Below are 12,826 nucleotides of genomic sequence, written 5' to 3'. Positions count from 1 at the left end.
GAGATAAGGCACAGCAATGGTTGAGAGATAAGGCACAGCAGGGGTTGAGAGATGAGGCACAGCAGGTGTTGAGAGATAAGGCACAGCAGGGGTTGAGAGATAAGGCACAGCAGGGGTTTGAGAGATAAAGCACAGCAGGGTTCGAGAGATTTGGTACAACAGGGTTAAGACATATCAGTGTTTGAGAAGTAAGACACAGCAGGGATTGTGATATAATGCACAGCAGGAATGTAGAAATTGACCATAGCAGGGTTAGAGAGATTTGGAATAACAGGGTTTTGAGCGACTTGCCATAGCAGGTTTTGAACTGTTAGGCGAAGCAGGTTTTGCGAAACAGTGTTAAAGGGATTAGGCACAGCAGGGTTTGAAAGATAAAGCACAGCAGTGTTTGAGAGATAAGACAAAGCAGTGTTTAAGATATTTCGAACAGCAGGGTATGAGAGACATAGTTTTAGGGATACGACACACAGCAGGGATTTGGAGACAGGGTTTGAGAAATTAGGCACATCACTGTTAGAGAGATTTGACTCAACTCAGTTCAGTTTGAGAGACTAGCCACAAAAGCGTGAGAGATTAGGCACAACAATGTTTGAGAGATAAGCTAAATAGGGTTTGAGAAACAGTGTTTAAGAGACTAACAACAGCAAGGTTTTAGCAGTTAGATAAGCAGGGTTTGGAACATTAGACACTAGAACTTGAGGCTGAATATCATTTCCACTTAGTAACATAGGGTTAGGGGCTTAGAGGCCTGTACTGGTTCTTCCCAGGAAAGACGGCTTGGTGTTTATCGGTGCTATACACCGGGCACGTTAAAGAACCAGAATGTCTATTCGCAAAGAGCTAGGCTATGTTAGCTGGACAAGTCTGTATCTAAAAAAGGATTTCTCTCTATCTGTTCTGAGGGCTTTATCTCAATCTGTCCCTCTGGTCAGATCGCTCTGTGTCTGTACTAGTAGGGGATGAATTCCGTGCCCTATGTGGCTGCGTTTACTATATCGTGTAAAACGCCTTTGTACGTGTTTGTCATGAACAGGGCGCTATATAAATCTTGTATAATAATAATAATAATAGTAGTAACGTAAGGATGCATTTGTCTACAGTCATCAAACATCATAGGATGATTGCCTGTGGTCAGTTGATGGGCCCCTATCACTTAGGGCTTAATGGGTCAAAAGTAAAGGACACAGTGACTTCCAGACTGAAAATGAATACCACCTAAGGTTATGACATTCAAACTTCATAAGACGATTGCCTGTAGTCAGGAGATGGCTCCTCGTATTACATTAACTTAATGGTCACAGCATACAAAGGTCCAAAAGCGCCATTACCTCAATCACTTTTTGTTTGTTTATAGTTTAAAGCTTTTAAAGCTGCACTTATAATCTATTACGGTCTTTTTAAAGTATATACAAACTTCGAAAATAGTCATAACTGTTTCAACACAGTTCTTGTTCACGTTTTTACAAGGCTTAAGGCTTAAAATTAAAGATACAAAAAAGCTTTTCTAATTCTTTCATTCACTTTATCACTTTAACTAAAGATTTGCCTCATCTCACTCATGCTGTCTCCTCTGACTAACAAGCAATTCCTTTTAAGCTCACCTGTCACGAAGAATCTTCTTGTCCAAAACCACAGGGCCTAGGGCTTTGATATCTGGGGTGTAGCATCATCTAGTGGTCCTCTACCAAAATTGTTCAAATTATCCCCCTAGGGTCAAATATGGCCCCGCCCCGGATTTCACATGGTTTATATAGACTTATATAGGGAAAACTTTGAAAATCTTCTTGTACAAAACCACATGGCCTAGGGCTTTGATATTTGGTATGTAGCATCACCTAGTAGTCCTCTACTAAGATTGTTCAAATGATCTCCCTAGGGTCAAATATGGCCCTGCCCCGGGGGTCATATGGTTTATATAGACTTATATAGGGAAAACTTTGAAAATCTTCTTGTACAAAACCACATGGCCTAGGGCTTTGATATTTGGTATGTAGCATCATGTAGTGGTCCTCTACCAAGATTGTTCAAATTATCCCCCTAGGATCAAATATGGCCCCGCCCCGGGTGTCCCAAGTTTCACATAGACTTATATAGGGAAAAAAGTTTAAACATCTCCTTGTTTGAAACCACAACACTTAGACCTTTGATATTTGGTTTGTAGCATTGTCTTATTGTCCTCAACCAAAATTGTTCAAATTGTACCCCTTGGGTGAAAAGAGGCCCTGCCCTGGGGGTCCCAAGTTTTATACAGACTTATATAGGTAAAAGCTTTAAAAATCTTCTTGTCTGAAACCATACGACCTAGGCTTTTGATATTTGGTATGATGCATTGTTTAGTAGTTCTCTACCAAAATTGTTCAAATTATACCCATGGGGTTAAAAGAGGCCCCGCCCTGGGGTCACTTAGTTATTATGTGAGTTATATAGGAAATATACTTAAAAAATCATCTGATCCTATTTCCAAGACTGTTTAGTTATTATAAATTACCTGAAGACCCCAAGTAATATGATGTTACTTGACTGTGACCTTGACCTTCTGACCTACTTTCTTGTTTTTTAAGATACAGCCTTGAAATTTTGATGACATACAGTTTTTCACACAAATCTTACAACTGAATTTCATTGACCATGAATGTGACATACTGACTTTCTTAATATTTTATCATCAGTCTGACATTTGAAACATGTAGCTCATATTACTCAGGTGAGCGATCCAGGGTCATCATGACCCTCTTGTTTATAATACTTTATAACGTAAGACCTTATATAAGTAAACAGTTCATAGTTTTATAGTTCAACTTGAATTTTGCTGGGGAATTTTTTTAAAAACTTCATTCTGATGTCTTTAAATAAAATACTTATTGATGGCTTGCCGTCCGGTAAATGTATGTTCTATTGTAACGCTATCAGTCACATGTAGGTACAGAATACATAGAGAGACCCATACGTTTGATAGTGGCAATCAGAAAGTAATTTTTAAAAAGTGTCTATAAATCAATGAATTTCTTCAGTCACATTAACACATTTATATTAATTATTAAAACCTTTATAACACGAGTCCTTTTATAAATTGCGTATCCATAGTTTTTGTTTTTATATGACTGGTCTTATATTCAAGACATGTCTACTGAGCGCATAAGTGAGATATTGCAGTACGCAGTTCTGCACGTGTACAATATCTGAAATGTTTTTCCCCGATGATTGGGAAATATAATGATTATGTTCTGTCTGTTTCTCAGTCTAAAAACTTGCTAGGTTACTCCGCTTAAGCTGCTTAAGAATAACTTAGTTCCTAGCATCAGAGACTTAGTCCATAATATGTTCCCTTTCCATTTTCCAAATTATTTCAATGTCTTATTAGGGTTCAGTTGTTATTTTTGTTGTAAAGGTAATATGATGAGAAGAGTTAGGGTCATGTATTTTCTAAGAAATTTTCTAGTCACATATTAGTCCAGTAGAATAACAGAGAAAAAGAGACCGAACCTTGTAGCAGTGTATGTACAAGGTTTTATTGCAGTTTTCTGTCAACAGATTATATTGATTAAGAAACTGCCGGATGACATCTTGTCATCATTGGTGAACATTTTTTATCAGCAAACCTTGAACCCCATGTAAAAGTGCTAATTTTCTTTAAAGAAATAACACCATGAACGCCTTCTTTATCTTATAAAAATAAACATTTAACATGACGATGAAATTTCGAAGATTCAGCTGATATTAAAATATAAGGAAAGTATGGTTATATTTCTTTAGAAGTCTTTATTTGATGATAATTGACCTTTCATAATAAGGTACCTGTAGAATTTACATCAAGATAGATTCAAAATTATTTCCCTTGCAATATTTTAATTCTAACGACGTTTCATACACAATGTGCACACAATGCACTTCTTGCTGTGCCCTCCCTGTCAGTCTGTACATGAAATGGTCATATTCAAACGATACAAATGTGAATTAATAATTGTTTTACTTCAAGATGATAACCCCAAAGATGAACTTGAAATAAAGTAGCTTATCCCGGTACCATTATCCTTAAAATGCAGGAACTCCATTTTAGTCTGAATTAAACAATTATTGTCCAGTATATGATACAAAGATATTAATTATATCCACTTACAAATTTAATGTTTGACAGAAACGTATTTACCAACTCTACACCCATGCAATACTTATATGCTTTTAGCAAAATCATACACCATGCAATAAAATTTACGTCGATGCCCTCGCACGAAAGCTTTGCCCAAATAAATATCTTTCAATATATAGACAGTATTAAATTTTGTTATCCTGACATATATTAATAGTCTCCATTTATCACATATATTAAGAGGAAGAGGTATCCACTTCCTGACACTTTAGATTTACCTTCTCGCCATTTAACATTCTAGATCGTAAATCTGTTATGTATGCTATATATAATGATCGTATATTACGAATAAATTATCAAATTATTATAAGATGTTAAAAAGTTTAATAAGATGTTTTTATTCAAAAAGACCACGTGGGCTGATAGATAAAACTGACATGCTAAAGAGCATCTTACATTCCTGTTTTATGATAATCCTAAAAACTTCATAATTTCACACAATACCTTCTATTGTATCGTCATCAGTCATGTTAGATTAGAAGAAGGTCGCTCAACTGGACAAAAACGAAAATGTTGCAGGCTTGGTTATGATTGAGCCTGTTCATGGACGGTAGTGGAAACAGATGCTGCCGTCCTCGCCCTCTTGCCCAGGACTGAGTGGAAACTAAACAGTTCTAATAACACGACATAAAAGTTGGAATATGACTGATGTGAGACAACGCAGAAAGTGCCATGCCATTAGACACTACAGAACATGTCAGGACTTAAGACACTGCAGAACATGTCAGGACTTGAGACACTGCAGAACGTGTCAGGACTTGAGGAACTGCAGAACATGTCAGGACTTGAGACACTACAGAACATGTCAGGACTTGAGACACTGCAGAACATGGCAGAACGTGTCGGGACGTTATATACATAATTTATTTTAGGTCGACTGTGAATGAAGTTCTAAAACTTATGTTAATCACTCTCGACACCTCATTCCTGATGGAATCCATCGCCACGAGGGTATGAGAGAAGAGGCCAGTTTCCCTTTAAATGCTGAGCACCGAGCAGGGGAGCTACTGGTACCATTTTTCACGTCTTTGGTATGACGCGGCCGGGGATCGAACACATGACCTCCCGCACTCGAAGCGGACGCTCTACCACTAGGCTATCGAGGCGGTAGACAATGTAGGAAGTATCAGGACGTTAGACAATAAAGAAAGTGTCAGGACCTTAGACAGGTAAGATAACGCAGGAAGTCTTAGGACGTTACACCATGCAGAACATATCAGGACGTGAGAAAATACAAGAAGTGTCAGGACGTGAGACATACATTCTGAATAGGTCCGGACGTAAAGCAAAATGGAAGTGTAAGTACGTTAGACAATGTAGAGCGTGACAGAACGTAAGACAATGCAGAAAGCGTCAGGACATGTGTCAGGACGGGAGACGATGTAGTGTATGTCAGGACATAAGACATTGTAGCATGTGCCAGGACGTGAGACATTGCAGAAATTTTAAGGACATGAGTAAATGCGGGATGTGTCAGGACTTGATAAATTTCAGAAAGTAATTACTGTATTTCGTTGGTTTTAGTTAGGTTATAGTAGATTAACAGATGCAAAGGCTACGCACATTGTCACTGCTCTATTTCCTCTTTTAGAAGTTCACCACAATAATAAGGTAAATCACGTTAATTTCCCCGATAATTAAATATTTTTTGGTAAGTGCATATAGGTGTTTCAACACGTGCTTGTGTATTCTGAACGCTTTTTAATCCGTTTGATCATGCTGCGGTTGCTTATTAATAGGCAGTCACGAGGAGCAGGTCTATAGACTTGAATTATAAATGATGTTCCCGTTACAGAAAGAGATTCACGTCATTTTATATCTGCTGACCTGACTGAATGTACCTCAATTACAACAGCTGTAATGCAAATGAAACTTGCACTTTCCATTTTCTATTTTTAATAATCTAAATTGTCATTGAATGGCAGTCATTAACAATGAGAGAGTGTTTAACCCTTATCATGCTGGACATGATTGATTCTTCCTTTGCGATCAGTGCAGATCATGATCAGCCTGCACATCCATGCAGTCTGATCATGATCTGCACTCTTGGCCATTCAGTCAGTATATATTTGGTATGCACCCCTTTTAAAGGTTAATGGATCTGTCCAAATTGAAAGATGGACAAGTTCATTATAGAAATGAAAGATGGACAGGTTCATTATAGAAATTAAGCAGGATAAGGTTTATTTCATCGAGTGCAGTGCGGACAATTTTGCAGTGTAATGAAATGTAAGTTCATTCAGCCGCCTCTTATATTAAATGTTCCAGACAAACAGACAAATTTTGCAAAATTTTAATGAAAGCGATCGAATTTTCATAACGTTAAAAAGGACACAGTCCGATCCATGAAGACCGATAAAGATCAATTTATGCATGATACATGTGAATAGTTTATTGGAGAGGTCTATCAAGAAAAAATAGATGAAAATGACAAAATACGTTGCCATAGAAAGTGTTATTCTAATTTTGTCCACAAAGAACTAATACATACTATTCAGTCAAAGCTAAGTTTAATATAGAACAAACATCAGATAAAGCTGCATCCTCATAAAACTTATCATGTACTCCTATAGTCTAGTCCAGATTTCAATAAATGTGAGAGGTACAGGCATTTTGTTAGTATTTGGTCCCATATACTTTTTTAGTATAATTTGGGTATGCTGAATTCAAAAATATATGTTGGCCATCTGACAAATGATTTTTTGTAGGTCAAAATGGCGGAAAACAAAATGGCCGCCAAATTAAGATATTTCTAATATAAATATGTAATAGTACTACAATTATCTAAAAATATGTGGGGTTCTTTATCAAATTTAAGTTATGTGTAACATATTAACAGATTAAATTAATAACACTTTTTTCACAGATAAATAACTCTTAATCCAAATGTGTTCTCCGTTAGGAGACAAAAAGCACTACACTAACTTGAATATTTCGCCAAAAAGATGATTATTAACTAATTCACGTTGGTTATAATTGCAAAGCTATTGCTGAATACAGTACACTAAGTTTATATTTGGAATGATTTTAAAGGACAGAAGCTAAACTGTTTATCATATAATTATTGCAAAATAATATAGATTGAAATATTTGCCTTCACAGTCCCATTTCATGTTCATGTCGTGTTCATTTCATGCCTCGAGTTCATACAGCTGGTAATGCTTTAATCGCATATACATAATTTATATCTGTGCTTAAGAGCCCAGTCTTTTACATTTACATCTAAGGGTCCTACATCCAGGTGTACACTTGCAAGCAATGAACTCAATACAAGCTTGAGGAATTGGATCACGGGTAATAAGAACTGGCTTGATAATGAGCTCTTCTAATGTGAAATGAGCAAGCATCGCTGGTTGGAGGTATGTGTTTAGGACTTATAGACCTGCCAAACATTAACATTTTGAGCACTGTCAGTATTTACAGCATCTTGGCCATACATTTTGCAAATAAAATATTCAATTATTCATTACTTCATCAGACAGTTGTCCATATCCAAGACCTTCTATCAGTTTTGCACTGTGTCAGCTTCCTCGCGTTTAGCCTTTAATTCATCCAAATTAAGTTCAATGGCAGTGGTTTCAACAGTTTCTTCTTCCTAAAAGCCGACGCCAACAACCAACGTCCTTTCTGTAGGTGATTGCATGATCAGCTTCTGATAAAAATCTACTACGTCAATTTTATTTGCAGGAAGTGCTAAAAAAGTTACACCAGATTTCAAATTCATTGAAACCACCCATTCCAGGGCAATGTCGATTTCAAATCCACAAGCTTAAAGTAAAGAGCCTGATCAACAGTTATAACTAAATGCAACTGTCCCAGTCTTTGTGATATATGCATTTTGAACAACAGTGTTTAATGTGTCGATATCTCATTCTCAGTAATTCAGCGGAATAACAACCAGTTTCAGGATCCATTGATTCCAGGTTGTTGTTTTTTTTCAGCTAAAGATGTGTCTACTCTTAGTATGTCTTTGTAGCGCTATGTGTGTCCTGCACTATAAAATACGTAAACTGAATGTTTTAACCTAGTCATCTAGTGCTATGTACTTTCAAGATCTATGTGTTTAGGGTTCCATTTTTTACTATCACTCACTCCATAAACAATATCTTGTGCTACACTTAATATTTTTGTTTGCCTATCAGATTCAGGATCTTTGTGGTCAAATTCTTCATCTAGAAGCTCTTGGCCACCATACGCTAAATACAGAAACATGAACAGACACTCCCAATCACAGCTTACTGAATCATTTTCAGTCACACTCAGTCCAGAATGTCCTTCCAGAGAGAACAAATTAGCCCTTAATTTAAGTGCTACGTGTACTAATGTCAAGAAGTCGTCACTGGAATTATATTTCTGTACTGTCAGCCGTTCATCACTATTACCAGTAATATTATAATGGACATCTCTAAGCATTGACGCAGCACATTCATATAGAACAAGAAGTGCATTTCTTTCATCAGAAGATATATGTAGTGGAGTTACAAACTAAAACTGGTTTCTCAGTTTACGTTGTAGGGCTTCTTTGAAAGATGATATTCTAGAATTAAATGACAAAGAATTGTTGAAGAAGTCTCTTCAGTACGTATGCGGTATCTGTTCCAACTGTATGAAAGCTGCAGTATTTGCGATTTCTTTGCAGCATACCCACGTTCATGTATAAGAAACATTATGGCAAGATCTGTATTTGAGTTCTCCGACTTGGTTTTGCGAACTCCGTATCTAAAAGAATTTAAATATGTTTATGTTGTTTGCCCTCTGTTGACATCAGAGGGTCATAATCGCATCCTTTAAAATACTATCACTGACTAGTTATGTTTTTCATGTTTTTTTTTATTTTTTGTTTTTTGTTTGTTTTGTTTTGTTTTGTTTTTTGTCCCGATAGAACATACCCATTTTCCAATATAGAAAGAGCATTGAAACTGGAGGGTAAACGATTTGTACGAGGGGGCGTAGCCCCCGAGTAAAAATCGTTTACCCGAGAGTTTTAATGATCTTTCTGTTTTGTATCATAGCCATCCATATATGGTCGTTCAGTAGGCGTTCCACATTGCAATATACAGCAATTCAGTGAGTACTTAAAATCCTTGTTTTACAAATGAGTAAAGCTCAGGTAAAATAAACCAATGCGAGCGCAGAAAATCAAGAAAATGCACGTCGCTGTGTGCTGTTAGAGACACGCCCATACACGCTAGCATACTTTCCAGTCCAACAGTGCGGTAACTAGCGTGCGGGTATTTAATACCTACACACTTTTAGTTACCACACCCTGCGCTCAGTATATACGATCTACCTGCATCAAATTTGTTAAGAAAAATCACCGAGCTATTATACAATAGATAATTATAATTACATGCACTTCGCTCTGTGGCAGAGAGAAATCAGCATGATAGATTATGATCTGTAGATTGCTTATGATAAGAAAAACACATTTCTTTTGTATGAGTTTGCAATAGAGATCGGCGTCGGCATTGCCTGGTCAAGTTTTATGTTTAGGTCAGCTTTTCTCCTACTCTATCAAAGCTATTGATTTAAAACATGCAACACTTGTTCACCAACAAAAGCTGACTCTGTACAGCAAGAAACATAACTCCATCCTGCTTTTTGCAAGAATTAAATAATTCTGTCAACTATGTCATCTTTATTGAGATATCGTTCAAGGCCATGTCGGAAACAGGCGATTCGTGCTACGCGAAAGGGGACTTGTTATTCATTTGAAATATTTTGGAGATGACAATTTTGTATCGTTACACTTGATTGATTTCTGTTTAATATTTTAACTCTATAAAACTAATACGGATTTTAATAGTTGTATTTCTATTACATAAGTAAAATGTCCTGACAGTGCACAATGCGGGAAAGCAGTCGGGTTAATTCTATTCATGCAGAGATTTAATGTCTGTTTTGATAAAGGAAATGTTTCAACTTGTTGAGTAAAATGTATCATTTACCCTTTAGTATCGACTGTCTATAAGATTTATTGTAATTTACTAAATATACGCTTTCTAGAATGGTCTGAGAATAATGTTCAGCTGGAAGATGAGCTAGCGGGGTGGATTTAGGAAAATCCGCAGTACTTTAATTTCTAATTTCTACACTTACAAATATTATCTACACTACATTAGAAAGAAACGTAGAAAATCCACGTTCGCCGTATTTATAGACTTCAGAAAGGCTTATAATTTTTTATCAGAGAGAAACCTTAGAAAAGACTTTACATCCGTAACTTCCTGTGCTTCATACCGGTTGGTCCGATGTGCATTCTGGTTTGAAAAACAAGACAGAGTCCTGTCTCCTTCACTCTATAATTTGCTCATAATCATTTGATTTCATACTTTAAGAGCTTTGACCTTAGTAACCCTGTAGGAGAGACAAAATAATGTTGTTAATGATACGCTGATGACCGTATTATTTTAAATGAGAATACTAATAATTTTCAAACCCATTTTACAGCTTTGTCATACTGGTGTAATAATAATGGTATGAATATTTACAGTAGCAAAAGCAATATAGTTCATTTCAGACCAGCTTCTGTTTAGCGTGTTGATAGAAATGATGTTTTGACTATTGTTGAAAATTATACATATTTGGGTATGCTAATAGATGAGCATTATCAGAGAAGGCAGCCGCTCAAAGTGCCAGCCGAGGTCTCGGTTTACTAACTGCCCAATGTAAATTGGCACGAGGAGTTCCATATGATACCTTTACTCTTTGTTTGGTCGATCATTAGTCAAAGCGGTCCTGTTTGGGGTTATCTGTATCAATGTAGTGCTCAATCGGACCATGAGGCATTATTTGGATGATGGAAAATACAAACCTGCGGTGGCAGAGGAAATGACCTTGGATACCCCTATTCTCCGACATTGGAAAGCTGTTTCTGTCCTCTGGACGCGAATTTGTATCATTGCACAATCCAGAGAAAATAAGACTGGCATTTGAGGTAGATAACCAAGTATGAAGTTCATGTAAACATTTTCTTTGTTAGAAAATTAGCATTCAATATTATCTGGGGGATGTTATTTAGACAATTTACAGTATTACTAGCTGGAAGAATACAGTCTGCAGATATAATAGTGCTAGTCGTGGAATGCGACGCAATAAACTCAGAACTTACTGTACCTTTAAAAAGTCTCTTATGTTGAGAAATATTGCAAATTTATTTTCCCCTCCTTGTCATCCTTCTCACAGAGCATTTAGTAAGTTTTGGTGTGGCAGAATAGAAAATGACATGTGCAGATATGAAAATCTTCTAATTTATAGCCACAGATGCCCGTTTTGTAACTAAGTAGAAAACGAAGGTAATGTGCTAATATATCATGTGTTAACTGTTATATTAATGAGGACTTACGTGCTAGTCTTATTCACAAAGCTGTCTCTGTTGATCAGAACTTTTTTAATATGTCAGATTTTGATAAGATGAAATTTATTTTTACCAATCATTCTTGTGTCAAAACCTGCCAGAATATTTAAGTAGAGTTTTAACTGTGTAAATAATATCATTTAATTTTATATGTATATATTTATTATTTCACTAAACCCCGGGAAATGTCTGCTTATCAGTTCGCCTACGCTTTGCCCGCAGTGAAGGCCATTCTTCTTTTTAATGTGTTAAATGCTACATTTCATGAATGTGCATTGGCAGGTTTTCCCCCAAATTTGTATAATAACATTATTCATAGTTTTGATGAAGTCTTTTTTTTTTTTTGCAATAACTAGCAGTTACTGCTAACTTGTTGGTTGCGTTATCTATTCGTAGTATAGTCTTATAATTCATTATTTGAAGTTTATAGTTTATTCTAATCCATATTACAACCACTTATAATATACAATTTACATAACATTTATAATGCTGCACTATAAAATGAGTTGGGAGATTAATGATCACAGATGATAAAATACTCTATCGGTACCAGAAACCTTACACATTTATCTACAAATTAAAGACATTAACTAACCACCAAAGGCACCCCACTCCCATACGCAGCAACGGAGCTACATCCCCCGAAATGCCGCGGACCGGCATGCACAGAGCAACAGAACCCCACATCGGCACCGGCCACCTACCCACAGAGACGTACAGCCATGGCCGCAGCCAACACCGATACAAGATCAAATTACAATTTAACCACCAGCCCGGACACCACCACATCTTGAGGACTGCAGCCCCACTACTCAACACAGGGGCATCGAGAAATCTTTGGGAGCCAGTTCAACAAGAGCTATCAGTACAACTATAGAGAAAAAAAAACAAACATATGCAACATGACAATACCATTTACTATTATACTTCAAATCTACTACAAAATTAGAATTGTTATCAAAAGGGTATTTTACGTATATACCTTACTTTGACTATGGTACAACCAGTTCCCAACCCCCCCCCCCCCCCACCCCCCCTCAAAAAAAAAAAAATAATGTTTTGTCACAATGTGGTGTAAGCGGTGTAATATTGTTATTGTTGAAAAGAAATACAAACTTCCCAATCTATCATAGTTGCCATATTATTATCAAGCAGTTGTGCCCTTTGTAACAAATCATACCTTATTTCATCATATAGCGGGCATGCGGACATGACATTGAATGACAATGTATTTTGGCTAACTTGTTTTATTTAATTTGTACATACGATGTATGTGTATTCTGATGAGACTCGCTATATAGTTAGCATAATGGTATACAAAA

Source organism: Mercenaria mercenaria, chromosome 11 (genome assembly GCF_021730395.1).
Source record: "Mercenaria mercenaria strain notata chromosome 11, MADL_Memer_1, whole genome shotgun sequence".
NCBI classification, from domain to species: domain Eukaryota; kingdom Metazoa; phylum Mollusca; class Bivalvia; order Venerida; family Veneridae; genus Mercenaria; species Mercenaria mercenaria.
Note: the sequence above shows the minus strand (reverse complement) of the source record.